Source organism: Lontra canadensis, unplaced genomic scaffold (genome assembly GCF_010015895.1).
Source record: "Lontra canadensis isolate GAN:19392208 unplaced genomic scaffold, GSC_riverotter_1.0 scaffold145, whole genome shotgun sequence".
Classification (NCBI taxonomy): Eukaryota; Metazoa; Chordata; class Mammalia; order Carnivora; family Mustelidae; genus Lontra; species Lontra canadensis.
In genome coordinates this window covers 1,899,582-1,927,347 of record NW_022631139.1, presented here as the reverse complement: position 1 = coordinate 1,927,347, position 27,766 = coordinate 1,899,582, and positions in this window count along the sequence as shown.

The following is a 27,766-nucleotide window of genomic DNA, read 5'->3' as shown; positions in this document are numbered from 1 at the left end:
GATCACAGAGAGAGAGGGAGAAGCAAATATCACTGCTATACTGAGAGCCTTATGCAGGGCTCGATCCCAAGACCAGGAGATCTTGACCTGAGCCAAAGGCAGATGCTTAACTGACTGAGCCACCCAGGTGCCCCGGTTATAGTGTTTAGTTATAAATACAGCTCATAAAAGGATTTCTTAAACTAGGAATTTGTAGAACCATTTTTAATTAGTTGCTTTATAATATTTGGAGAAACTTACAATATAATAATTAGTCATCTATGCAATGAAGCTATGAATTAAAATTATATTACAACTGTAACAAAATAATGCCTGTTCTTGTTGAATTACTTTATCTTATCTTTTAGATTACTTTTTTGTAAGTTGCATCTCTCAATTAGAAATTCCAAGAATAGAGAGGGCACCTGGGTGGCTCAGTGGGTTAAGCCTCTGCCTTCGGCTCAGGTCATGATCTCAGGGTTTTGGGATCGAGTCCCGCATCAGGCTCTCTGCTTGGCAGGGAGCCTGCTTCCTCCTCTCTCTCTCTGCCTGACTCTCTGCCTACTTATAAACTTGCTCTGTCAAATAAATAAATAAAATCTTAAAAAAAAAAAAAGAAATTCCAAGAATACAGAGACATGATTTCACATTTTGTTAGAAATATGGGTAAATCTCAGTAGAACTCTGAGCCTAGTTTATTTTTCTGCAGTTTTCATGTATTCATATGTTGATTCCTAATCACACCTTTATTGAGATACTCTCAAGTTTGGTCACTATTCTAGTCTCTGTGGTCACAAAGCACAAAGTTCCATTGGGGGGCAGAGACATAAACTCACAATTGTAGTGTGAGTTAGAACAATTGTGGGTTCTATATATACAACCTATGTGATATACCAAGCCAGAAAGAAGAATTCTGTGTGATTTCAGGGAAACTTCCAAAAAGTGCATAACTGGGGGAGGTATAGAGGGAGAGGGAGAAGCAGACTCCCCACTGAGCAGGAAGCCAGATGCAGGACTCAATCCCAGGACCCCTAGATCATGACCTGAGCCAAAGGTAGACCCTTACTGACTGAGCCATCGAGGCACCCAAAGCTGGATCTTAACAGAATAAATAGGTGGTATTCAGGTAAAAGGGTTGGAGGGGCATGGTTACAGGAAAAGCAGCATTTGCAAGAGCACAGACACCGTTGAACTTATCCCAGGGCCCTAAGTGGTTAGAGAGTGTGATAATTATAAAGTGAGGTCAGAGCAAGAGATGCTGTCTACATTTTTCTAAGGAATTTAATCTTTATACTGTAATCACTAAATTCCACATTTTTATTATCTCACTTCTCCCATTCTTGTGGTAATCTGTGCTTAATTTATCTAAATTTTGTTATCTTCATCTCTCAGTATAAGCACAGATTTTTTTTTTTTCTTTCTAGCTTGGTAATGAAAAAGGGCTATTATGTGGCTATGCTGAGCACGCTTTATGAGTACTGGTGCTCAGGGTAGTGACACACTGATAGCTCCCTTCCTTAAGCACAGAACTATCATGATCAGATTTATGTTTTAAAATAGTCTACCAGGAATTGAAAACACATGAGATTAAAAGTAGAAGGTTAGCTAGGAGAGTCTAGTTCAAGAATACAGATGGACAGAGTTAGAGAGCAAAACATCTACAGGATGAGAATAGGGATGAGTATAAGGCTGACTACTTCAAAATGATAACAACAATTATTCATCATCATCATCAGACAGGTACCAAGCTTACAAATTTTCCCAGGTGCTGTAGTAATTATCTCATTAGCCTTCACAACAATCTATGTGAGAGTAATATTTCCATATTTTTAATAAAAATAATGAAATTGAAGATGTTTGAAAACCCAAGATAGTTGCCCAAGGTAAACACCCAAGATTGAGTTGAGTATTAGGCTCTCATTATCTTAACTCCAAACTCATTTTGTGGAGTGATATCATCGACATGACAACATAGGGCCCCAGCTATCATCCCTCCAAAAGATGAACAACTAGATAGCTATCCATGAACAAATACATCTATGAGAACTGTGGAGTCCACTCAAGAAACTTTAGGCACAGTGGAACAAAAAACTAGGGGATAACCACATTAGAAGAAAAGAAGACAACTTCATCCCCATGCATCATCCCTAAAGCTGACACTGACAGGTAGGGCCCCTGCATCAGCCAGTAAACATGTAATTGGCCCTGGTTCTTCACTGCAGTATGTATGGATCCCTCCATTACATATGTGTCTGTCCCTGGCTTCTGCCACCACATAGGAACCTGTAACTGGACCCAGTAGTTCAACTCCTGCACATTGCTGACTGCAGCCACCACCATTGACTGACCTGGTCCTTAGCTCTGGACCTGGAGGTGCCATTGAGGACCCCAACGGCCTTTGTAGCTACTACAGAAATTCTAAGGTGATCAACAGGTGTCAGTGCTTGGACCCCAGCAGACTGAGTTGAAGAGACATAAAGCCCCATCAGACCCCGTACCCATCTACATTTGGATGCCCTGTACCATGAGACCCAGGGTCAAAGCATGCTCTAGCATGCCCCACCTGTAGGAGAAATTAAAGTCTTCTATTTACTGAAGTCAGTCCATAAAGTCTGAAAGAGTTAACTCTTTCTCACCTAGATGTTCTACTCTTACCTTCAGAATAATTTATTTTGAATTCTTTATTGGGCAATAGCTGGCTCTCCATTTCTTTGGGACTAGATACTAGAGGTTTGCTATATTCCTTTGGTGAAGTCATGTTTCCTTATTCTTATTATCCCTGTAGACCTGCATATGTGTATGCACATTTGAGAAGAATAGTCATTCTAACAGATAGGAGATGACATCTTGTTGTTTTGCAAACCATATATCTGATAAAGTGTTAATATCCAAAATACATAAAGAACTTATATAAATCAAAGGCAAAAAACCCAAATAATTGATTAAAACATGGACAGAGGGACCAAATAAACGTTTTTCCAAAGAAGACATAGAAATGACCAACTGGTACATGAAAATGTACTTGAGGTCATGAATCATCAGGAAACTTTAAATTAAAACCACAGTGAGATACCATCTCATACCCATTAGACAATAAGACAAGAGATAACAAGTCCTATTGAGGATTTGTATAAAAGAGAACTCTTGTGTATTGTTTTGGGGATTGTACAGAGACTATGGAAAACAGTATGGGGGTTCCTCACAAAATTAAAAATAGAAACCTTAGGATCCAGCAATCCCACTTTTTTGGGGGCTATAGACAAAGGAAACAAAATCATTATCTTGAAGAGGTATCTGCATTTCTGTGTTCATTGCAGCATTATTCATAGTAGCCATGGTATGAAGACAACTTAAATGTGCATTGATGGATGAATGGATGAATATGATTATTTTATATATGGGTAATATATGGAATATTATATTATTCAGCCTTTAAATTAAAGGAATTCTGTAATTTGCAACAGTATAGATTAACCCGAAGGGCATTATGCTAAGTGAAATACGTTGGATAGAGAAAGGTTAGTACAATGTGATCTCATTTATATTTGTACCTAAAAAGCAAAACTGTTAGAAAAAGAGAGTAGAATGGTGGTTTCGAGGTGTGGGGGTTGGAGGAAATGGGGAGATACTCATCATGGGGCACAAAATTCCAGTTATAAGATGAGTAAATTCTGGGGATATAGTGTACAGAACGGTGATCATAGTTAATAATATTGTATTATATACTTCAAAGTTACTAATGGAGTAGATTTTAAATGTTCTCACCACACAAAAGAAATAGTAATTGTGTTATGTGATGGAAATGTTAGCTGATGTTATGGTGGTAATCATTTTGCAATATATAAGGGCATTAAATCAACATATTCTATGCTTTAAATTTATACAGTGCTACATGTCAATTATATTTCAATAAAGCTGGAAAGAAGAAGGTTGTAGTACTATGTCTATCCTCAAAAAAAAAAAATATCATCTTGTGCAGCACTGTACCTGTTTTACTTTTTTTTCTTAATTTTTTTATTTTTTATAAGCATATAATGTATTTTTATCCCCACGGGTACAGGTCTGTGAATCACCAGGTATACACACTTCACAGCACTCACCATAGCACATACCCTCCCCAATGTCCATAACCCCACCCCCTCTCCCAACCCCCCTCCCCCAGCAACCCTCAGAGAGCCCAGAAATAACCCTCAACTCTATGGTCAACTAATCTTTGACAAAGCAGGAAAGAATGTCTAATGGAAAAAAGACAGCCTCTTCAATAAATGGTGTTGGGAAAATTGGACGGCCACATGTAGAAAAATGAAATTGGACCATTTCCTTATACCACACACAAAAATAGACTCAAAATGGATGAAGGACCTCAATGTGAGAAAGGAATCCATCAAAATCCTTGAGGAGATCACAGGCAGCAACCTCTTCGACCTCAGCATCTTCCTAGGAACATCGCCAAAGGCAAGGGAAGCAAGGGCAAAAATGAACTATTGGGATTTTATCAAGATCAAAAGCTTTTGCACAGCAAAGGAAACAGTTCACAAAACCAAAAGACAACTGACAGAATGGGAGAAGATATTTGCCAACGACATATCAGATAAAGGGCTAGTGTCCAGAATCTATAAAGAACTTAGCAAACTCAACACCCAAAGAACAAATAATCCAATCAAGAAATGGGCAGAAGACATGAACAGACATTTCTGCAAAGAAGACATCCAGATGGCCAACAGACACATGAAAAAGTGCTCCACATCACTCAGTATCAGGGAAATACAAATCAAAACCACAATATCACCTCACACTAGTCAGAATGGCTAAAATTAACAAGTCAGGAAATGACAGATGCTGGCAAGGATGCGGAGAAAGGGGAACCCTCCTACACTGTTGGTGGGAATGCAAGCTGGTGCAACCACTCTGGAAAACAGCATGGAGGTTCCTCAAAAAGTTGAAAAAAGAACTACCCTATGACCTACCAATTGCACTACTGGCTTTTTACCCTAAAGATACAAACATAATGATCCAAAGGGGCCTGTGCACCCAAATGTTTATAGCAGCAATGTCTACAATAGCCAAACTGTGGAAAGAACCTAGATGTCCATCAACAGATGAATGGATAAAGAAGATGTGGTATATATACACAGTGGAATACTATGCAGCCATCAAAAGATATGAAATCTTGCCATTTGTGATGACGTGGATGGAACTAGAGGGTATCATGCTTAGTGAAATAAATCAATCAGATAAAAACAGCTATCATATGATTTCCCTGATATGAAGAAGTGGAGATGCAACATGGGAGGTTGGGGGGGTAGGAGAAGAATAAATGAAACAATATGGGATTGGGAGGGAGACAAACCATAAGTGACTCTTAATCTCATGTTTTACTTTTAATATGCTTTTATTTTATAGGTTCCTACTAATTATAACAAATGTTTTAATATGAATTCTCTTTTCCTCTTCTCTTCTCTTTTCTTTTTTATCTCCTTACTTACCTCCTCCTTCTCCTTTTTTTTTTTTGGTACATGTAATATCTTTTTTTTTTTTTTTTTTTTTTGAGATAGAGTGTGAGAGAGAGAGAGTTGGGGGTAGCTGCAGAGGGAGAGAGAGAGAGAATCTTAAGCTCCATGCTCAGTGTAGGGCTGGATCTTACCACCCTGAGATCATGACCAGAGTTGAAATCGAGAGTTGAACACTTAACTGACCAGCCACCCAGGTACCCCATGGAGATTTTCAACAAAAGTATAAAGTAGGCCTTGAATTTTTTTTGTTTTTGTTAAGAAATAACTAATCTAATTTCATTCGTTTTAAACATTAGCAGTGCTAACACAGTTATTTGTCTACTCAGTCAAATGTTAAGTCACTTTTATATGCTGGCCACTATCCTGAAAAAATAGTTATAGACATGGCACCTGTATTTAAATAGAAATCTAAAGGAATTTAGGCATGGGGGGGGGGAAGCACAATTTTATGACTTAACTCTCTCAAAACTTCTAGAGGAAAAGTTGAAAACCAGAAATGTTCATGGCTCTTTCTACACACTGTTAAATACACATATATTTATTTGATATTAAACAACTGAATAAAATACCTTATGGATTTTTAATACTTTACCTAAAAAGGTTGTACAGACACACATACACATGCACATACAAACCATACATCCAAAAGCAAATAGATGTGGAAAAACTATATTTTATGAAGTGTCCAGTGCCACACACACACACACACACACACACACACACACACAAACACATCAGAAAAGTGAGTTGTGTCCCTTCTGCAGGTTATGACAACTATTTACGGGATTTTGAGATAAACAAGAATGTCTGTGAAGGGCAGATACTGGAAGCTTTCCTGAGATGTAGTGTACCACCCTGACTCTTTAATGTTTCATTTCCTCCATCCTAACCTCATGTGTAGTATTACCAGCTTATAACTACTCAGTTTGGAAAGGGTAAGTTTTAATATCAGAAAAGCATGAATCTGAATCCTGGCTCCACTGTTTATTTGCTGTGTAACTTTGAATAAATTACTGAAATTGTCTACATCTCAATATTTGCCCTTCAAAAAGTGTTCCTTAATACCTTCTTTAGAGACTTGTCATATAAGATTTCATGTATAAAAAGAGGCTGGCATAAAATGAATAATAGCTATTGCTTGTATGATTGTGGTTACCCTAAAATATTTCTCTAAATAGGAATATTTGTTTTTCTTATTTACTTTTCTTAATTAATATCATGCCTGATATATTACATAGAAGCATTGGTAGACTATTTAAACAGAAAGGGTGGAGAATGGGTCATTCTGGAGCATCTGGGTGGTCATTTTGTCCTTCAGTTAGTGGTTCTCAAAGACTGTTCACCAACCCTAGTTTGCAAATGCAAATTTATGGGTGTTAGCTCATGCATCAGGGTCTCTTGGGATTGGGCAGTGAAAATCCTTAAATTAAACTCTCCTGGAGATTCTTATGCACATTAAACTTTGGGAACCTCTGTTTTATACTCCCCTTATCATTTTTACCTGTATTCATTCAGACCTGTTTATGGGCACCATTTTTGCCCTGGAAAACTGATGTCAAAGCTGAATCACAACTGAATTGAACAACTCTCTCCACCCAGTGCTGGATGCATTCTAACTATAAGGTATTTATTCAAAGTGTAAACCAGCCCCATTTTACCCCCTGACCTCAGAAGGAATAATTCTCTCTCTTTTTTTTAATATTTTATTTATTTATTTGACAGAGAGAGAGAGAGAGAGAGATCACAAGTAGGCAGAGAGGCAGGTAGAGAGAGAGGGGGTAAGCAGGCTCCCTGCTGAGCAGAGAGCCCCATGCAGGGCTCGATCCCAGGACACCGAGATCATGACCCGAGCCAAAGGCAGAGGGTTAACCCACTGAGCCACCTAGGTGCCCCGGGAGGAATAATTCTTATAAGATGAAGGGCTTTGGGATACTCAGTGGTCACTCCTCAAAGAATTCTCACTGTATGGAATCAGGTTTAGATGAGTAGAGTTCCCTTTTTTTTTCTTGAAAGGAATATTTATTCATTTTTTCTTTCCATTCTTTTAGAGTTGGCAGGTCAGGAATGCAAAGAGAACCTTTGCTGGAAATGAGAAGGAATGGGTTAAGAACAGTTAGGCCTGCACCTTGGTTGGCAGAAAGGTGAACAAGAAGTAACAAAAATACATCTTTAAAATAATACTAATGCTAATATTTCTAAGTGCTGAGCTTTGATAAGTACACTATTGGCTGGAACAAAAACCCTCTAACACTCTGGCACTATTATTGGTTCCATTATGCAAATGAGAAAAAAATGAGGTTTAAGTGATTTTCTCAAAGTCATTCAAGAAATTAATGGTGAGACCAAAATTCTCTCCTGTACTTCCTAATTCCATGGCTCATGCTTTTAGCGACCACATTCAAGTGCTTCAAGAAGAGGTCTTGGGTACCTTCTTGTTGCTTAGGTCATGGAGAGGCACTGGGGGTAGCATTAGCAAAGTGTTCAGAAAAAAGCGTATCAAGTCTGACTGCCAACTATACATTAGAGTTAAAGGGATACAAGATTGAGAACAGAATTGTTCTCTATAGTGTCTGATCTTAGTAAACAGATTTAGAGTTTAAATACAGATTTAGACCAAATTCCTAATAAATAATGAAGAATGTACATTTTTTTTGTGTCTTTAAGATGCATGCAGTAATTAGAGAAAGGTAATTATTGAGAAATAAGTATTTGGGCCCTGGATTTTTCTTTTTTAAGTCTAACTATGACTTGCTGTTTCTTTGACAACTGCTTTCACCCACAAGGAAGTGAATGTTTAATATTAGTTGCTTTGTTAATGTTGTTGTTACATTTTTAATGTACTCTTCTAGAGGATATAAAACAGTTTGGTCATTTTATGAATATTAAGACAATCAGTCAGTCATAATCTCCTACGATTTTCCAAATATCTTCAACTGGCATAAGAATAGAAATTCTCTTTTCAGATGCTCACTTAGCTTCAATCTGAATTTCTAATTCAATGATGAATAAATAAGAGCCATCAAGTATTTTTAAGAAATGTATTTAAAATTGTAGTAATAATGATACCAATATCTTGTATATAGCCTTTGTTCCAAAAGTCAAGTTATTTTGCAATACTAAATCAGTGTTTCAGAATATGGCACTTACGATCAAAAGCAATTTCAGGAATTAAGAGAAAATGTCCCAATATATATGTAAGGCTGGATTCCTTCACAAGAATGACTGGTTAATGCTGACTCACTGCTTCTCTGCATCTGGTCATGAAAAAAATAATTATTTTTTTTTATGTGTGTGCGGACTGAACCTTTTCAGATACTTTTCCATTAGTGACCACATTGTTCTATCAGAATGCTAAGCCCCTTCTCTCAAAAAGGACTTTCACTTAACCACCTCTTTCTCCTAATGGCCAGTCTTCAGGTCCCATGGATCCTTCAAATTTCACTTTTTCCTTTACTCTTGTCCTTAAATAAGCCTCATTTTAGCGCTTGCCTCAAAAGTCTGAACTCTCCAACACTTGTAGCTTTCTCATCCAAACAGTTATGTGGGCATTCTCTCAATGCATTTTTGCAGTTCACACCTTTATTTTGTCATAATGATGGTGAAAAGAATAAAACCAGGGTGCTTGGGTGGCTCAGTCCTTAAGCATCTGCCTTCGGCTCAGGTCATGTTCCCAGGGTCCTGGTATTTGAACCCCATGTCAGACTGCTCGCTCCATGGGAAGGCTGCTTCTCCCTCTTCCACTCCCCCTGCTTGTATTCCCTCTCTTGCTGTCTCTTTCTCTGTCAAATAAATAAAATCCTTATTTAAAAAAATAAAAAGAGTAAAACCTTTTATGTTTTTGCTTTTCCTTATCAGAACAATTCCAAATATCCAAAATGTCAGGGTGCTCCACTGATGAGATTAATCCAACTTATATCTTCTCTTCCTTCCCATGACTTGCTACTATACTCAAATATATCTTCCTGTCTCTCCTGTCATGGCCATTTCTACCTCAGAAGTATTGCTTATATGCCATTTCATGAATGGTTCTTCCTCTTTTCTCAGCCTATCCATATCCTACCCTTCTGTTGGTGGGGAAATGGTACTATGAAGTGTGCATACTGGAATGTACACAATATTGGTCAGATGTGGATTCAAGTATTTCCTCTACCATTAGTATAACTATGACCTCCACTAAGTTATTCAACAGAGCTGATCCTCAGTTCTTAATAGTTACATTTGACAGTGATCTATTACTTACATTGGAGGTGTGTTTGTTTTTTAAGCAGATAAAAATACTATGTCAACAATTCTCACCCTTTCATGAGAATCATTTTAGCTAAAAATTTGGCTCTCACCACAATGGAAACAAAAGTCAGCCTACTTCTGAGGAAGATATTTACATATTGAAGGCATTCTGAGGCTACATTTAAACTTTATAAGTTTTAAGAACATAACAATTTTGATTTGAAGAGTAATTGTTTTGATATAGCATATTAACTATATGTTCTGATAGACATAGCTTATGGAAGAGTCAACAAGCCATATAAAAGATGAAATATGTGTGTGTTGATTAAATAGTGATTTATTTCTATTAGGAACACTGTTTTATAACACAAACTACTAGCTGAGATTGAACTCTCAATCACCTACCTCAAAGTCTTCTGGTATAACATTAACTCTTTCATTTATGTACATTGCCTCTGTCACCTAATTTCAAATGTTTAGTGATAGAAGACTCATCTTTAACTAATTTTGTATCCATCAGTTTAAGAAAAATAATGCTGGGTATAAGTTTATAATGGATAGATAGAATTGTTTAGGATTTTGAAGTGGATTTAATTATACTGAGTTAATAATCCTGAGACAAATGCTTTTTAGTTTCCATAATTGATAAATCATATTCAGAATCAAGGTTTGGGAACTCCACACTCAGGTATTTTTAAAACCTTCCATGTCCTCTTCCCTAAGCCCTCATTAGAGTCGCTGCTCCCTTTTTCCTAATATCTCATCTGAAATGGAAAGCTAAACATCATCCTGACTAATATTTTTAACATTAATTTGAAAGTATTCATTTGAAGTTTTAATTTTCTTCTGTCTACACTCATTAGAACAAGAGTTAGTTTTGATCTCCTGGGAGCATAAGTTTGAAAAGGAAGAAAATATTGTGAGTATGTCCCATACTATATGGTAAGGATTGAAATGGATCCATCCAACAGACATTTCTCAAAATGTTATTTTTATGAATTATAGAAAATAGTGAATTTTTGAGCCATAAGTAGCTCAACACTCACTGTAGAGCTCTGGAAAATTCTTTTTATGTTGTAGCACATTCTCAGCAGCTTCATCCTTCTATTCTCTTCTTTAAAAAGAAAATAAAAAATCTATTTATTTATTTCAGAGAGAGAGGCACAGTGGGGAAGGGCCGAGAGAGTCTCAAGCAGACTGCACTAAGCATATAGCCTGATGTGGGACTTGGTGCAGGGCTTGATGTGGTGCTTGATCTCATGACCCTAATATTGTCACATGAGCTGAAACCAAGAATCATATGCTCAACTGGCTACATCACTCAGGTGCCCCCTTCTATTCTCTTTTACTGCACTAATGCCACATTCCTAATCTGAAGCATTTCATGTGATTTCATAAATCCATTCTATTTACTGGAGACCTGAATGCAGGAAGCACTGAAAACTAGACTTACATGGAGGTGACCAAAATTGGATAAAGAGCTCTTAGTCACTGTCATGGTATGTTTATAGAAGGGACAGCAAGTCTTTGAGGTAATATGCTCTAGTCCTTCTTTTCACATGGACCTGGGATCTCTGTGACCTTGGACAAGGTACTAAAGACTGCAAAATCTTAATTTTCTCAGGAGAGTAGTATAACACATTTCCTGTGGTCATCATAAGGATTAAATTAAATCACACATGTATAATCCTTAGCATAGTGCCAGGTTCATAATAATAAATGGCAGTGATTGCAGTTTGCTACCAATGATGCAATTTGCAAGCAAGACTGAGTTGAGTTACTAGCTATCACACATGCTGACTGTCTGATAAATAATACCTCAAATGGTCATTTTTCTAAAATTTGGCACAAAAGAGGTATTCAATAAATGTGCTTCCTTCTTTTCCAGAAAGTAATAATGATCAAATGATGTGTTTCATTTTCAGATAGGTAAAAAAGAGCAACACTTCAAGAGAATGTATTTCTGTTTTTATTTTCTTTTTAACCTTTTGTTGTTCATAAGCTTGTTAGTGATGGTGACTTTGTTTATTCTTATTTTCACGTGCAGACACACAGGCTCTAATGGACACAGCACCTCCATGCATATTAAATAATTTTATGATAATAAGCCAATCAAGGCATCTTTCTTCCCTGCTGATTTGATTGGCATGCTAATCACCACATTATACCACTTCCAAAACACATCGGTCTTTTGGCCAATTTACAACTTCACACTTTGAGATTACAGTCAACAATGAGGATTTTTGCTGAGCCAAATACTGTTTTCTTAAATTCTGGCTCGTTTTTAAAAATTTCAAACCTATGCATTACCACCAAGAAAGTGCAATTTGTTAATACACAGAATGTTATTATTTTTTGGAAAAATTAAATGTTTATCCAATAATGTATATGAATTATATCATTGCAGTACCATGAGATGTTATTACAATCTTAAATTTGCTTAATATGGCAGCATTGCTAAGACTTACTTGGAAAAGAGAAAAGTTAGTTGTCTCCATTCTTTTGCTTTGAGACTCTAGCCAGTTCAGCTGCCATTCTCATATAGGGTGAAGGTTTTTAAAATAGCAACACAAATTCTCATTTGGTTCATTCAATAGCTATTTTCCACCTATAATTTTCTAGATTCTGAAATCTGGGAGTAGAGAAGTGGCAGTAAAATAAAATATTCCATGCCATCATCAAGCTTATAATATGGTGAAGAATAGTAAGTGATCAACACGTAAACAATTAAATAAATAAAAATGTCAGATGGAAAATATATAGGAGTTCAAATAAGGTATGGATGAGGAATTAACCAGTTAATTTAGCCATTTGGGTCTTTTAAAAAAGATTTTTATTTATTTATTTGACAGAGAGAAAGAGAGAGAGAACAAGCAGCTGGAACAATAAGCAGAAGAAAGGAGAAGCAGACTCTTCCTGAGCAAGGAGCTTGATGCGGGGACTTAATCCCAGGACCCTAGGATCATGACCTGAGCCGAAGGCCAATACTTAACTGACTGAGCCACCCAGACATCTGTCATTTGATGATACCTTGATGATACTTTTGGGTCATTTTGTTCAGCCTGTAAACATGCTGTTTACATTACATTATATTACCTAGAAGAAATCGAATTATTATTTCCAATTCTACATTCCTTCCTGTAATTAGATAATACATTTATATCTTTGGTAATAGGACTTTGTTGTGCTTCTCTAGAGTAGGTAAAGTACATATCCCTATCTTTTGACCTGGGGTTTGGCCATCTAAGTCGTCATACAGGAAAAATGTACCTAAAAATTTAAATCTTTTAGTAGTCAAGCATCTAACATGGAGTCCAGAGGATTATCAAATAGATAATAAAAAGAAGCTTAGAAAAAGCAAGCATATTCCTTCCATTGCAATAGGAGAAAATGTAGAACATATGGGGAAAGATGAAGGCAGGTTAGTGGATAGAAAAATTATAATCTGAACGTTTCTGGCAAGATTTCTATAAACTCAACTAAAATCTACACAAAGTTTTTTGTTCAGTCACTAAAACTAATGCTTACCAAGGAAAGTAGTCTCAGTCCCACAGACTGAGACTTAGAGTCTGCTCTTGCAGTATTGGCTGGTGACAGGGATTCTCAGTGTCTAGAAGTCAGAGAGTAAATCCTAAATAAAACAAAGACCTTTGCCTCCCTCTTGATTATTTAGCTTGGGAGTAGACTCTGAAAACTATAGATATCAAAGTATACAATGGCTCAACACAGTACATCACAGGACTATTTAAGAAGGAGGATGCTTGGCTGATGATTTATCTTCCTTCAGACCCATTTCAACAAGCGACTTCAACTTTTCTAGAGTAGTAGTTCTCAAATTTTAGGCTGCTTTGGGGTATCCTATAGAGCTTGCTTATTTTATTTATTTTTTATTTTTATTTTTTTTGTATGGCATATTTATTTTTATTTTTATTTTTTATGATTTATTTATTTTAGATAGAGAGAGAACATGAGTAGGAGGAGGGGCAGAAAGAAAGAGAGAAAAGCAGAGTTCCCACTGAGAACAGATCCCAGTGTGGGGCTCAACGTGGGGCCTGATATCAAGACCATGACATCATGACCTGAGCTGAAATCAAGACTCAGTCACCTAACTCACTGAGCCCCCAAACACTTCTTTGTAGGGCTTGTTTAAATGCAAAATTCTGGATCCCATCCCCAGGATTTCATATTAAGTAGTTCTGTGGTGGGGCTGGAGAATTTACATTTCTAACAATTTCGCCAACTGACAAGGCTGCTATTATGGGAACACCAGTTTTAGAACTACTACCCCAGAGCAACCATTATTGATTCCAGCCAACTAGGTAGAGAGGAAGGAGGGCTTGGAAGGATGTGTTGGATATCATTTTTTTTTCCTCCTTTATCTACTATTTGTCCTTTTCCATGCTCTTTGTCCTCTAAGAGACTGATCTGCACCAATAGGCCTCCCCAACCACTGGATTTCAAATGGGATTAGCCAGTTAGAAACATGAACAAGCAATGAAAAGGAGAGTGGAAAGAGAGCCTGGATCATTTATTCCTTTCCCAATGGGATTGCTGTCAGCTGACTGTGTCTGTAACTTAACTTACATCTTCTGGAAGGCAGCCTCTTTTATACAGCTCTGTCTAGACATGTTTCTTGTACATGTATCCTCTTCATACCCTTCTGGGCTTAGAGAAACCAATGACCTCCCTGCTACCAACCGTAGGCACTGCAACATCCATTATGGCATCTCATATCCTTGATTTCAGTTATACAATGACATTATTAAACTCCTTAAACTACTTATTATGAACATACCATCTATTTCTTTTTTTTTTTTAAAGATTTTATTATTTATTTATTTGACAGAGAGAGAGATCACAAGTAGACAGAGAGACAGTCGAGGGGGGGGAAGCAGGCTCCCTGCTGAACAGAGAGTCCGATGTGGGGCTCGATCCCAGGACTCTAGGATCATGACCTGAGCTGAAAGCAGAGGCTTTAACCCACTGAGCCACCCAGGGGCCCCCATACCATCTATTTCTTATAGGAAACATGACTGATACAAAAGACAGAGTAAGCTTTCTTAAAAGACTTAATTAAAAATAGCACACCTCATTTCTGCTTTATTCCTTTGGCCAGACTGCACATGAAACTAAGGAACAGATCTAACTGTGTTCCCCAGTAGAAGAAATAACTTTAAAAAATGAATATCTAGGGCGCCTGGGTGGCTCAGTGGGTTAAGCCGCTGCCTTCGGCTGGGGTCATGATCTCAGGGCCCTTGGATCGAGTCCCGCATCAGGCTCTCTGCTCAGCAGGGAGCCTGCTCCCTCCTCTCTCTCTGCCTGCCTCCCTGTCTACTTGTGATCTCTCTGTCAAATAAATAAATAAAATCTTAAAAAAATAAATAAATAAATAAATAAAATAAAAATAAAAAATGAATATCTAACAGTCTTTCCACAGACACAACTTTTTCTATATCCTCCTGGAAATTTATGTACATGAAAGCTAGCTTTAATTATTTGAACTTATTACACTATGTCACATACATACACAAAATTGTTTTGATAACTGGCCTAGATTTTTAGGGAATAGACACTCTGTAAATTGAGAAAAAGATATCCATTATTTTATTTATAACTTTACCAATAGATGTCCATTATTTCTGGAAATTCCACCAGCAGTGAATATCTAAGTGATCAGTAAAAGATAAAAGAATCATGGTATTTGATGGGTTTATCATGCCTTTTAGTGTAGTTTTGCCTAAGTATTTACATATTGAAATATATATTTAATCATATTCCTATCAAAGATAAGGGATTATAATGATTTTAATTTTAAGATTATGCATATATATAGGCAAGTTATATTATGGTTCTATTATAGTTAAAATTATCAATTAAACTGTGTTATAAAAGAAAATGTTCACTAGGTGTGATGTATAGACAATGAATTTTGGAACACTGAAAATAAATTAAATTAAAAAAAGAAATTATTGGTTTTTGTAGGGCTGAGAATCATAATTTTAAAATAAAGAAAATTTGATATGGGCAGAAGATATGAACAGACACTTCTCCAATGAAGACATACAAATGGCTACCAGACACATGAAAAAATGTTCATAATCACTAGTCATCAGAGAGATTCAAATTAAAACCACATTGAGATACCACCTTACACCAGTTAGAATGGCCAAAATTAGCAAGACAGGAAACAATACGTGTTGGAGAGGATGTGGAGAAAGGGGAACCCTCTTACACTGTTTGTGGAAATGCAAGTTGGTGCAGCCACTTTGGAGAACAGTGTGGAGATTCCTTAAGAAATTAAAAATAGAGCTTCCCTATGACCCTGCCATTGCATTACTGGCTATTTATCCCAAAGATACAGATGTAGTGAAAAGAAGGGCCATCTGTACCCCAATGTTTATGGCAGCAATGGCCATGGTCACCAAACTGTGGAAAGAACCAAGATGCCCTTCAACGGACAAATGGATAAGGAAGATGTGGTCCATATACACTATGGAGTATTATGCCTCCATCAGAAAGGATGAATACCCAACTTTTGTATCAACATGGATGGGACTGGAAGAGATTATGCTGAGTGAAATAAGTCAAGCAGAGAGAGTCAATTATCATATGGTTTCACTTATTTGTGGAGCATAACAAATAACATGGAGGACATAGGGAGATGGAGAGGAGAAGGGAGTTGAGGGAAACTGGAAGGGGAGGTGAACCATGAGAGACTATGGACTCTGAAAAACAACCTGAGGGTTTTGAAGAGTGGGGGTGGGAGGTTGGGGGAGCCAGGTGGTGGGTATTAGAGAGGGCATGGATTGCATGGAGCACTGGGTGGGGTGCATAAACAATGAATTCTGTTACACTGAAAAGAAAAAGAAAAAAAAAGAATGAAAAATAAAAAGAAAATTTGAAAAAAAAATCCGTGGTCATGCTCAGGTGGGAAACCAGAGGCATGAACTAATGAATCAACATAGTAAGCAAATAGAGGAAAGTAGACACATGTCAGTGATGTACATGTGACAGTTGAATCGAAGCCACCAAGCATTCCAGACCCAGATGCCTTGGAGAATGGCAACTCTGTAGAAATTCTCCCCAAGGTGAGTACTGAACTTGTTACCATTTTCCCAGGTTTCCCTAATTTGGGGAAATTTGAGTCTTGGGGACATTTGGGGAAAGGTCCAGAAGCATTTATTTGTTTCATTTATTTGTTCATTAGACTAACATAATTTTAGTAACAGCTGGGGTATTATAAATATAACCCAGGACTATGGCATATTTTCCTTCACTTTATCATGCGGGTATTTGCTTAAAAATTAGGAACCCGAATATAAATAAAATATTAATATTTACACCTCCATTGAAATTACAGAAAACAAAGAACTACGGCAAAGAAATTTTTTAAAGACTTTTTTTAAAGGCCAAACAAAACAAACAAAGCATTCTGAATGATATGATATCATCCACATGTTACTGGCAATATTAAATTTGCATGCTATTTAGAGCTTTTTGGAGCACATAAGTGCTAATATGTATTACTTCATCTCTTCCTCACAACAGCGCTGTGAAATAGCCATTGTATTTAATTCTCTGATGAAGAGGACATGGAACTCAGACGGGCTTATAATTAAATAACCCAACATCGCTAAGTTAGTAATGTGTGGAGTTAGGCATCAAGATTTAAAATTCCAGGGGCACTTGGGTGGCTTAGTGGGTTAAGCCCCTGCCTTTGGCTCAGGTCATGGTCTCAGGATACTGGGATTGAGCCCTGCTTCAGGCTCTCTGCTCAGTGGGGGGCCTGCTTCACCCCTCTCTCTCTGCCCGCTTCTCTGCCTACTTGTGATCTCAGTCTCTCTTTCTCTCTCTCTCTCTCTCTCTCCCCCCCCCCCACTCTCTCTGTGTCAAATAAATAAATCTTTAAAAAAAAAGATTTAAAATTCCAGCATCTATTCTTGTACCATAAGTGATATCCATACCTCCTTGCATGCTGAGCTTTATGTCAGAAACTTTTGAGACAATGAGAGAAAGAGGTGGCCTTGAATGTGATCAAAAAAGCCAGGCACATCACATAAAATATGTAAAACACACCCTCATCTCCAACTGTCCTTCAACTCTCTGTATTTGATTTTTGACATCAATGTACCATAGCAATTGTTTACCAGTATCATTCTTTTTAGATAAATGACAGAACAATTGTTCTTCCTCATTTTATCTTGTTTTCTGAAGTCTTTACTATGCAAATTTCAAAATATATATATATGCATTACTCTGGGTTAGTTCTTAGCATTCATTAGAATATAATTAAACCACTCACACAGATACTCTCCTAAGATGACCTGAACTACCCTGGTGGCTTTAAGCTAAATCCTGGTGGTATTCACACCTTTCTCCTGAGTTTGTGACTTTAAATCACCAATTGGTGACTCAAAACCTCCTCTTAAATGTGTCATGGGCACTTTAGGCTCAATGTGTTTAAAAATGAACTCTCAATTGTCTTTCTCCCACCCACTCCTCAGCATGGATACATACTCTACAAAAACCCTCATTCTTTTTACTCATCATCATGAGTTCATTCCACAATCTGGAAACTGATATCTAGTGTAGTCGTGTCTGATCTTTTATTCAAATCATCACTACCCTTAGTTCAGCTTGCCATCATTTCCTAAGCAAATTACCTCAAGTCCTAGTTTTCATGTAGTCCTAGTATTTCCATGCTCTGATCCATTATCCACGCTTTAGCCAGAATGATTAGTCTCAAATAAATGTCCGATTTTATCACTCCTCCTTCTCATCTCTAACTACAATCAGGTATATAGCAAAAATATAGAGAGCCGACTGTATCATATTCTCTCTTCCTATTGGCTGCTGTACACTGTTCTGTCTACATCTAGAAGCTTTTCACATCAGTCTTCCTTCATTATACAGCCTAGACAAACCTGCACTGAGGACATCTCATCAGTTTGGGGGATTTTACTCTTGATCATGGGTTTATTATTACCAGGGTGTTTTGTTCACTACTTTAATTATATGCATGTTTTTCTCTCTCACTCTCTCAACTTTAATCAACCTGAGATAAGGGTTTGCATCTTATATATCATCATAGCCCCAGAAGCTAACAGTGTCAGACATATTGAAGGTATTCTGTCAATATTAATCAAAAGAATGGAAGAGTTCATTAATGAATGGACGAGTGTGAGTAGAATACTAAAAGCATGTGTAGTCATATGTAGAAGTGCCTCATTCTTTCCTGAGTTGGCTGGAGCTGACTACCCCACACCGATGCTTCTTACCTCACACCTGAGTGATAACAGCCTAAGAAAAATTGTTATCCATGACTTTGAAAGAATCCAGTGTAGGAGTTTAGTGGAAGGAAAGACTTTCATGCATGAGTTATATCACTTCTCTACTGTCTCAGACAGACAGAAACACACATACACACACACACACAGACTACTATTTACCTCATGGATTTGTTATGAAGAGTAAATTATGTGGTAGATAAAACTTACATGATAAGAGCAACTGAATAAAAGCATTTTTGACGGTGTCATTACAGGGTTACTGGTTAACCATTTTTTTTTTAAGAGTTTATTTCTTTGACAGACAAAGATCATAAGTAGGCAGAGAGGCAGGCAGAGAGAGAGGAGGAAGCAGGTTCCCTGCCAAGCAGAGACCCCGATGCGGGGCTCGATCCCAGGACCCTGGGACATGACCTAAGCCGAAGGCAGAGGCTTTAACCCACTGAACCACCCAGGTGCCCCTGGTTAACCATTTTGATGAAAATCAATTTTGATCATGTAAGTGGTAAATTCAATAATTTAATCACTTTAAATGTATCCACCAAATTAACTACAGGACGTTAGCTCAGCTGTGTAAGACTATGTTTCTACTGGGACAGTCATAAATTTCAACCATTTATGATTTCAATAATTTACAATGTGTGTATGAACTTTGGGAATTTTCCTTGCACACAGTCCTTGGTTCAAAATAAATGTTCAATAACTGAAGTTTATTGTTATTATTATTTATTATTAGGGTAATATCAACAATAGAAGAATATTCAGTTAATATTTTACAATGATTCAACATTCCAGAAATATTTTTACTTTTATTAAGTTATCATTTCAAGGGATATCTGACACTTACATTTCCCAAATGATAGTGACAATGTTAGTAATTTTTAAGTTTCTTTTTTTATGGAGTTTATTTATTTTAGAGAGAGAGAGAGAGAAAGTGCAGAAACAGGGGGAGGATAGGAGATGGGGGGAAAGACTCTTAAGCAGACTCTGCTCTGAGTACAGAGACTGATGCAGGGCTCAATCTTACGACCCTGAGATTGTGACCTGAGCTGAAACCAGGAGTTGGTTGAATAATGGACTAAGCCACCCAGGTTCCCCTGAAAATTCTTAAAATTAGGGAATAAGGTATACTGCTATATTTTATCTTCAAGCCACAGGGTCTTGAAGACCTTAGAAAGTGTCTGTCTGTATGTATTTGTGTGTATATGTGTATATGTGTGAGAGAAAGAGAGTGGAAAGAGGGAAATAATTAAAAAAAAATCTAGTTTTCGTTATCAGAGATTTACAATTTGGGGATGTTTTCTGGGTCAAAGAGTTATGAGATAGTTGCAGTTTCAGGCTCACATTGTAATTTGCAGTTTTTATTTACCCAAGATTTGATTTGATGAACTCTAAGGGAAAACCAGGAACTAGCACTGGTTTTCCCAACAACTTTCAGAAATGGGCACACATGCTTGATATAGGAGTCATTGCTTCTTGATAAGGGAAGGTCAGTAGCATATTTGCTCAGATTCTCATTTTCTGTTGCATTATTAAAAAATATTTGGACCTAAAAAGAATATATAGGTAAAGGTTTAAAATAGGCAACTCCTGAAAATTAAATTATAAGCTATTTGTGGCTACATCATCCTCTGAGGCTGTTTTTAGCCAGATGTTCCCACTCGCCTCAAACTGAATACCAGATTCAGATAGAAGGTGACACTGAGAATGTAGTTACAGGGTAAGGACTTTGGAAATTCCTCTTTCAGGTAGGTCTTAATGAAAGTGCCTTGTTGCAGAATTCATGTGTAGGTCAGATTCTTCCACTCAATCCCAAGGAAGTCTGAGAACACTACGTTTAGTATGAGGGAGAAAGAGACCTAATAAAATGTAAAAATGTTGGAGAAGGAGGAGACAATGAAAGGAAGTCAAGTCCATAAGTTGCCACATTGATGAGCCCCAGAGAATTAACTGTGCTTCAGGGGAAGAGAAAATACACCTTGTCAAACACATAAACAAACATTTAGAGATACAAATCTCTTGGGAAATATAATGTATTAGCAGTACAATTTTAGAATTCTTTGCTTACTTTTTTATTGTAGAAAAAGGTAGAAATGCAACCTAGGAGAATAATAAAATCTGTAAAAATCAATTCTTTAGTCATAAAAACAATAGAAATATATTTATATTATCTGTTCTTTTGATTAATGTAGGTTATTAGTATTATAATTCATTTAGAGCTCAGGACCCAGTAAAATTTTCAGTCTCTTCATGTCTGATGGAGAACATTCCCATTCACTAAATTGTTTTAATTACTTCAACCCTAACATTTTACAAGTCAGTATTATTTTTCTTACATTAATTTCTGTGATTCCACAGAGTGAAAACAACATTTGTAAGGTGCTTATCTTAGGTAGCATTTATGAAAGACCATCAAACCATACCAAAGCAAACCAAAACAAACCAAACCAAAATGATGGATGCTAGGTCACGAAAGTGTTGGATTCAGTCACTCAACCGAGATAATGAATTTCTACCAAACAGATCATATGGCCTCAGCTTAATTGAATAAGAGTATCAGCCACAACACAGACAATCTAGCTCTCAGTTAGAAAGCAGTCTTATCTGATTCAGTCTTGCTTGGCAAACTTGATTTCCAATTACAGTGACTGCTGACAAACATAGGCTTCCGGCATCAGAGAGTGTAAAGCTTTAAGAAAAGTATCATTAGACAGATCTTGATTTGAATCACGGCTGGATCTCTTGCCAGCTGTGTTACTAAAATACCTGCATCATTTTCTCACCTGTGAATTGACATTAAAAAGTATCAGTATCAATTGCTGAGCCCTATTTTAAAGATTTTTTATACATGTATAAAAACTTGAATCTGTTGGGGCATGCAAATGACTTGTATACTTGCTCATTTTCTCCTCTTGACCACTTAAATTTGTTTATTCTTTATTTAGCTATTACTTCAAGATAATGCACAAAACAGTACACTTAACTTTTCTTGTATCCTGTGTTCTTCTGATACAGCACATGTAACATGTCTGGCAAGTTTTTATTTGCCCGCATCTCCCACTAACCTGAACTTCTCAGCACTGAGAATCCTTTCATAACTAGTCCTTAGAACATACCCAAAAATGGATCAAAGATTCTACAACTCACCACGGCCCTGTGAAACTTTCTAAAGCACAGCTTAATTTTATGACTCTCTTGCTAACAATTAAAATATAATTAGCTCAAATCTGAATTGAGACTTTAAAGTGACAGTAATCAAGATAGGATGGATTGCCAGAGAATAGATAAATCAATCAATGAAACTCCCCATTTCCTGGCTATTAAACACACTCTAGTTCCTAAACTGTTCAGTAGATGAAAGGGTGTTTTTTATCACCTAGCTCCTTCCAGGTACTCAGAACCCAGGTATTTAGAGAGCTACTGGATACTCAGGAATATACTTCTGCTTTTGTACCTTCAAGTCAACTTTCCTCAATTCCTAAGAACTTCTTCACTGACAAGCCATTATCCAAACTGAAATCATTCTTTTAAAACCATTTCTAGAGCTCACCACCTTCGTGACAGTGCATTTCATTTCCTTAACATTTCCACACAGAGACTATATCATACATCTCTGAATCTTATTTTTCTTAAGTGTATGTTTGTCTGTCTTAGTTTTCTGCTATTGCATACCACATAAACACAAAACTCAGCAGCTTAAAACAAACATTCATTACTTTACACAGATTATTCCAAGAGTCAGCGATCCTCAGGTGGCTTAGCTCAGGGATTAAAGCTCAGCTGCTTCTTCTTCTTCTTCTTCTTCTTCTTCTTCTTTTGAGGATTTTATTTATTTATTTGAGAGAGAGAGAGAATGAGAGAGAGCATGAGAGGAGGAAGGTCAGAGGGAGAAACAGACCCTCTGCTGAACAGGGAGCCTGATGTGGGACTTGATCTCAGGACTCCGGGATCATGACTTGAGCTGAAAGCAGTTGCTCAACCAAGTGAGCCATCCAGGTGACCTGTAGCTCAACTTCTTTCATAAGTTTGCCATTTAGGCATCAACCAGGGCTGCAGTCATCTGAAGGGATAGATACTCTTTTCCTAGAACAAGTTTGTGAAGACCAAGGGGCAGGAAAACTGGGTGTCATCTTGGAGGCTAGCTACCATCTTCTCATGGTTCTTACTCTTTTATTCATGCACTATAATTGCTAATTGTTCCCCTTTCCATGTGACATCCTCAATAGTTCATGCCTTATATATTTTTTTTAATCTTTATATCTCCTTCTACACTTTGAATTGTGTCTAGGATGGTATGAATGGATGGTTATTGATTCAGTTGACTTAAGTCAATGTTTCAAGAAACTAAATAAAACTTTCTAGCTTTTCAGATTAGGCCATTGAACTGTACTAAGATTTAAATAGAAGTATAAAAAACAGTAGCTGAATTGGGAAAAAATGCAGAGGACTTCTGATAAATTAATAGAGAGATTTGTGGGTAGGGGTAAAAAAAGTTTTCATTTTCTGGTTTTCAACATAAATGAAACAAAAAACTGATCGTAAATATTAATATTACCAATTAATATCAGAAAATGAGAGAATAAATATCACTGTGGTTCCTATGGACATTAAAAAGGTAGTCAAGGAATACTATGAACAACTTTATGTCTACAAACTTGATAACAAAGACGAAATAGCCAATTCCTTGAAAGACAATCTGCAGAAATCCCACAAGAAGAAATAGACAATGGAAATAGGCTTATGCTTATTAAAGAAATTGAATTTATAATTTAAAATCTTCCACAACAGAAAATATTGGGCTTAGATGCATTCACTAGTGAATTCTACCAAATATTATATCAATTTTCTATCATCTCTTCCGGAAAATAGAAGCAGAGGGAATACTTCCTAACTCATTCTTTGAGGGCAGGATATCCTATTAACAGTAGTAAGGCAAAGATATTATGAGAAAAGAGTACTACAGACCAATATATTTCATAATCATAGGTGCAAAAGTCCTCAAAAAAGTATTAGCAAGCTGAATCCGACACTAAGTACAAAGATTTATTATACCACTACCAAGTGAGATTTAGCTTAGGTATGCAAGACTGGTTCAATATTTGAAAATCAATTGATGTAAACTATGACATTAACTGGCTAAAGAAGAAAAACCACATGGCCATATTAATGGATGCAGAAAAGGCATTTGATAAATTCCAATAGCTATTCATGATAAAAAGTCTCATTAAACTGGGAATAAGGACATCAGGACCTTCTCAATTTGATAAATACTTTCTACAGAAAATCTATAGCTGGAATGCTTGCGTGGCTCAGTTGGTTAAATGTCTGCCTTCAGCTGAGGTCATGATCTCAGGGTCCTCGGATCAAGTCCTGTGTCTGATTCCCTGTTCAGTGGGGAATCTGCTTCTCCCTCTCCTTCTGTCTCTCCTCCAACTGGTGCTCACTCTCTCTCTTGTGTTCACTCTCCCTCTCTCTCTCAAATAAATAAATAAAAAATCTTAAAAAAAAAACAACAACAAACTATAGCTAATGTTCTGCTTAATGATGAGAAACTTAAGTATTTCTACTAAGATCAAATATAAGTCAAGGATATCCCTTCCCAGTACTGCTTTCCAACATTGTACTGGAATTACTAGCTAATCTGATAAGAAAAGGAGATAAAAGTATACATATTGGAAAGGAAGAAATACAACTCTGTGTCTTTGTAGATGACATGATCATCAATGTAGAAAATCTGAATCAACCAAAAAACTCTAGAACTAACAGGTGATTACAGCAAAGTTGCCATACATGAGGTTATTATACAAAAATCAACTGCTTTCCTTTATACCAACAATGAACAAGTGAAATTTGAATAAACATAGTATCACTTATATTAGTACCCAGACAAATGAAATATTTAGATATATATCTATCAAAATATGTATAAGGTATAGAAACTATAGATAAAGAAAACCACAAAATGGTGAACAAAATCAAAGAACTAAATAAATGGAGAGTTTTCCATGTTCATGAACAGAAAGACTCATATCATTGTCAGTTCTTTCCAAGTTGTTCTATAGATTCTAGGTAAGACCAACCAAAATATCAGCAACTATTTTTGTGGATATTGACAGACTGATTCTAAAGCTTATATGGAGATGCAAAATTCCAAAAGAGTCAACACAATATTGAAGAGAGCAAAGTTAGAGAATGGACATTATATGACTTGAAGGCTTACCTTGACATTACAGTTATCAACACAGGGTGATATTGCCAGAGAATAGGTAAACAAACCAATGAAACAAAATAGCTCAGAAAGAGACTTTACATCAATAGAGGCAACTGATCTTTGACAAAGGAGAAAATAAAATGAGGCCAAAATAGTCTCTTCAACAAATTTTACTGGAACACAGTACAGACTCATGTAAAAAATAAATCTAGACAGGTTTTAGACCCTTTACAAAAATTAAATCAAAGTGGACCGCAGAACTAAAAGTAAAATGTAAAACTATAAAATTCTTAGAAGATAACATTGGAGAAAACATAGATTATCAAAATAAAGTAGCTAATTTAAACTAAGTATCCATTTCCCACTGTAAAAATAACAGGCATAAGTGAAACTCTGTCCTTGCACCAAAACACACACCAGAAACGTATATTCAAAGTATATGCAAATTAAAGAGTGGATGCAAACAAAAATGTCTTAAATTTTTTTTTTAAAGATTTTATTTATTTATTAAAGAGATGGAGAGAGAGAACAAGTAGGCAGAGCAGCAGGCAGAGGGAGGGAGAAGCAGGCTCTCCGCTGAGCAGGGAAGCCGATGTGGGGATCGATCCCAGGACCCTGGGATCATGACCAGAACAAAGGCAGCTGCTTAACCGACTGAACTACCTAGGTGGCCCAAACAGAAAGGTGTTTAACACAAGGGTTTTTTTTTGTTTGTTTGTTTGTTTTCTCTTATGTTAAGGTCAAAAATTGTTAAGGTCACTTGACAAATTATCCCGGAGCCATTGTGAAAATAAAGGCTGTACACCAGCATACTTACATCTTTATCTCTGGATTTTGTTTTCATTTTTCACAGTATTTTTTTTTTCTTCCCTTTGTTGTTTTGTTTTGCTTTTTTTAAGAAGTTCCTGAAGGGAATTCTGAACTTTCACTTTTTTTCCCACTACTTCACAGAACCTAATTTGATTATCTTTATATAGACTATCTTTTACAATCCTTTGGCAGAAAAAAAATGGAATTATTTATAAATAATTAAATAATGGAAGTTAAATAACTTGTGCTATGATGGGCAGGTTACTTATTCTCTCTGGGTTTCAGTTCTCTGAATTTTAAAATAACTATAGAGATTTTCATTGTATAAAATTATTGGATTGAAATAATAAGGTAATGGATACATTTAACTCTCTGAGCTATACATCTAGCACAAAGCCTTGTTTTATATGGCAACTTGCAATAAATATTTACTGAACTCACAGTGTTGAATAGGTTTGTTTTCTTGTTTGTTTAAAAAACAAAAATAAAAAGTCATATATTAAGAGTCAATTATGATAGTTGTTTAAAATTTATGTCTAAGGCACTCACTGATGGGATCTTTTTTCTTTCTACTTTTCAACCAAAATTTTAAGCAACAACTATGTGAATCATTGGTATGAACTATGACAAGGATTCTTCCCCTGATCAAATTGCAGCCAGGCTTCTTTACAAAAAAGCTTCATCTTCAGCTCATTCCTTGGCTGGCTTTAGCAAGAAGCCTGTGAGAATCTTGTGAGGTCCATTGAGCAAGAATTTCCCTACCCCTGATGTCTAATTAAGTTCCTCCTTATAATTTCCCATCCACCCCTCACTTTGCTTGCTGGTTCTAAATGTCATCTGTCTTTGCTGCATTCAGAATTGAGTTCATTTCTTTTTTTTTTATTTTTTTAAGATTTTATTTATTTATTTGACAGACAGAGATCACAAGTAGGCAGAGAGGCAGGCAGAGAGAGAAGAGGAAGCAGGCTCCCCGCCGAGCAGAGAGCCCAATGCGGGGCTCGATCCTAGGACCCTGGGATCATGACCTGAGCCGAAGGCAGAGGCTTTAACCCACTGAGCCACCGAGGCGCCCCCAGAATTGAGTTCATTTCTATACTGAAGTTTCTCTCCCCTACTACAGTAGCTTGAATGAAATCTGTCTTGCCATTTTTAGCATGTGCCTGGTGCAAAATTTTTTGTTTATACTTCTGGAGAAAGTAAGATTGCTTGTATTTGCTTGAAGAGATTTGACAAGACTCTTCCAGCTTCAAAGCCTGTATTACTGAATTGGATTCTGTCTATCCCCACTTACAATCCATTGTTCACATGACTACACAATATTCAAAGAGAGAAAATAATCAACTAAGATTTTGTCTTGTCCCAAGATTTTTGAGATTGTGAGCTTAAGAGGGTTGTCATGCAGACACTCAAGAGGATGAAGATAATCAATTTATTGAAGAAATATAATTAAAGCCAAAATTTTCTCCCAATCAAGAAAGCCCTTCACAAAGGTAGAAAATTAAAAAAAAAAAATTATTATTGAAATAAACATTAAACCAGAATGCTAAGAAGCACATTAACAGATAAGCAATCTGCTAAAGAGATTGTAAAGACAAAAAGAAATATCACTCTTTTATATAAATAAGTGGACACAGTCCATTCAATAAATAAAGTAGGTTTTGCAATTTGGAGTCAAGTGACAGCTGAAATTAGGTCCATCTCTTTTCAGGAAACCAGGAGATACAGCATTACTTTTCTTG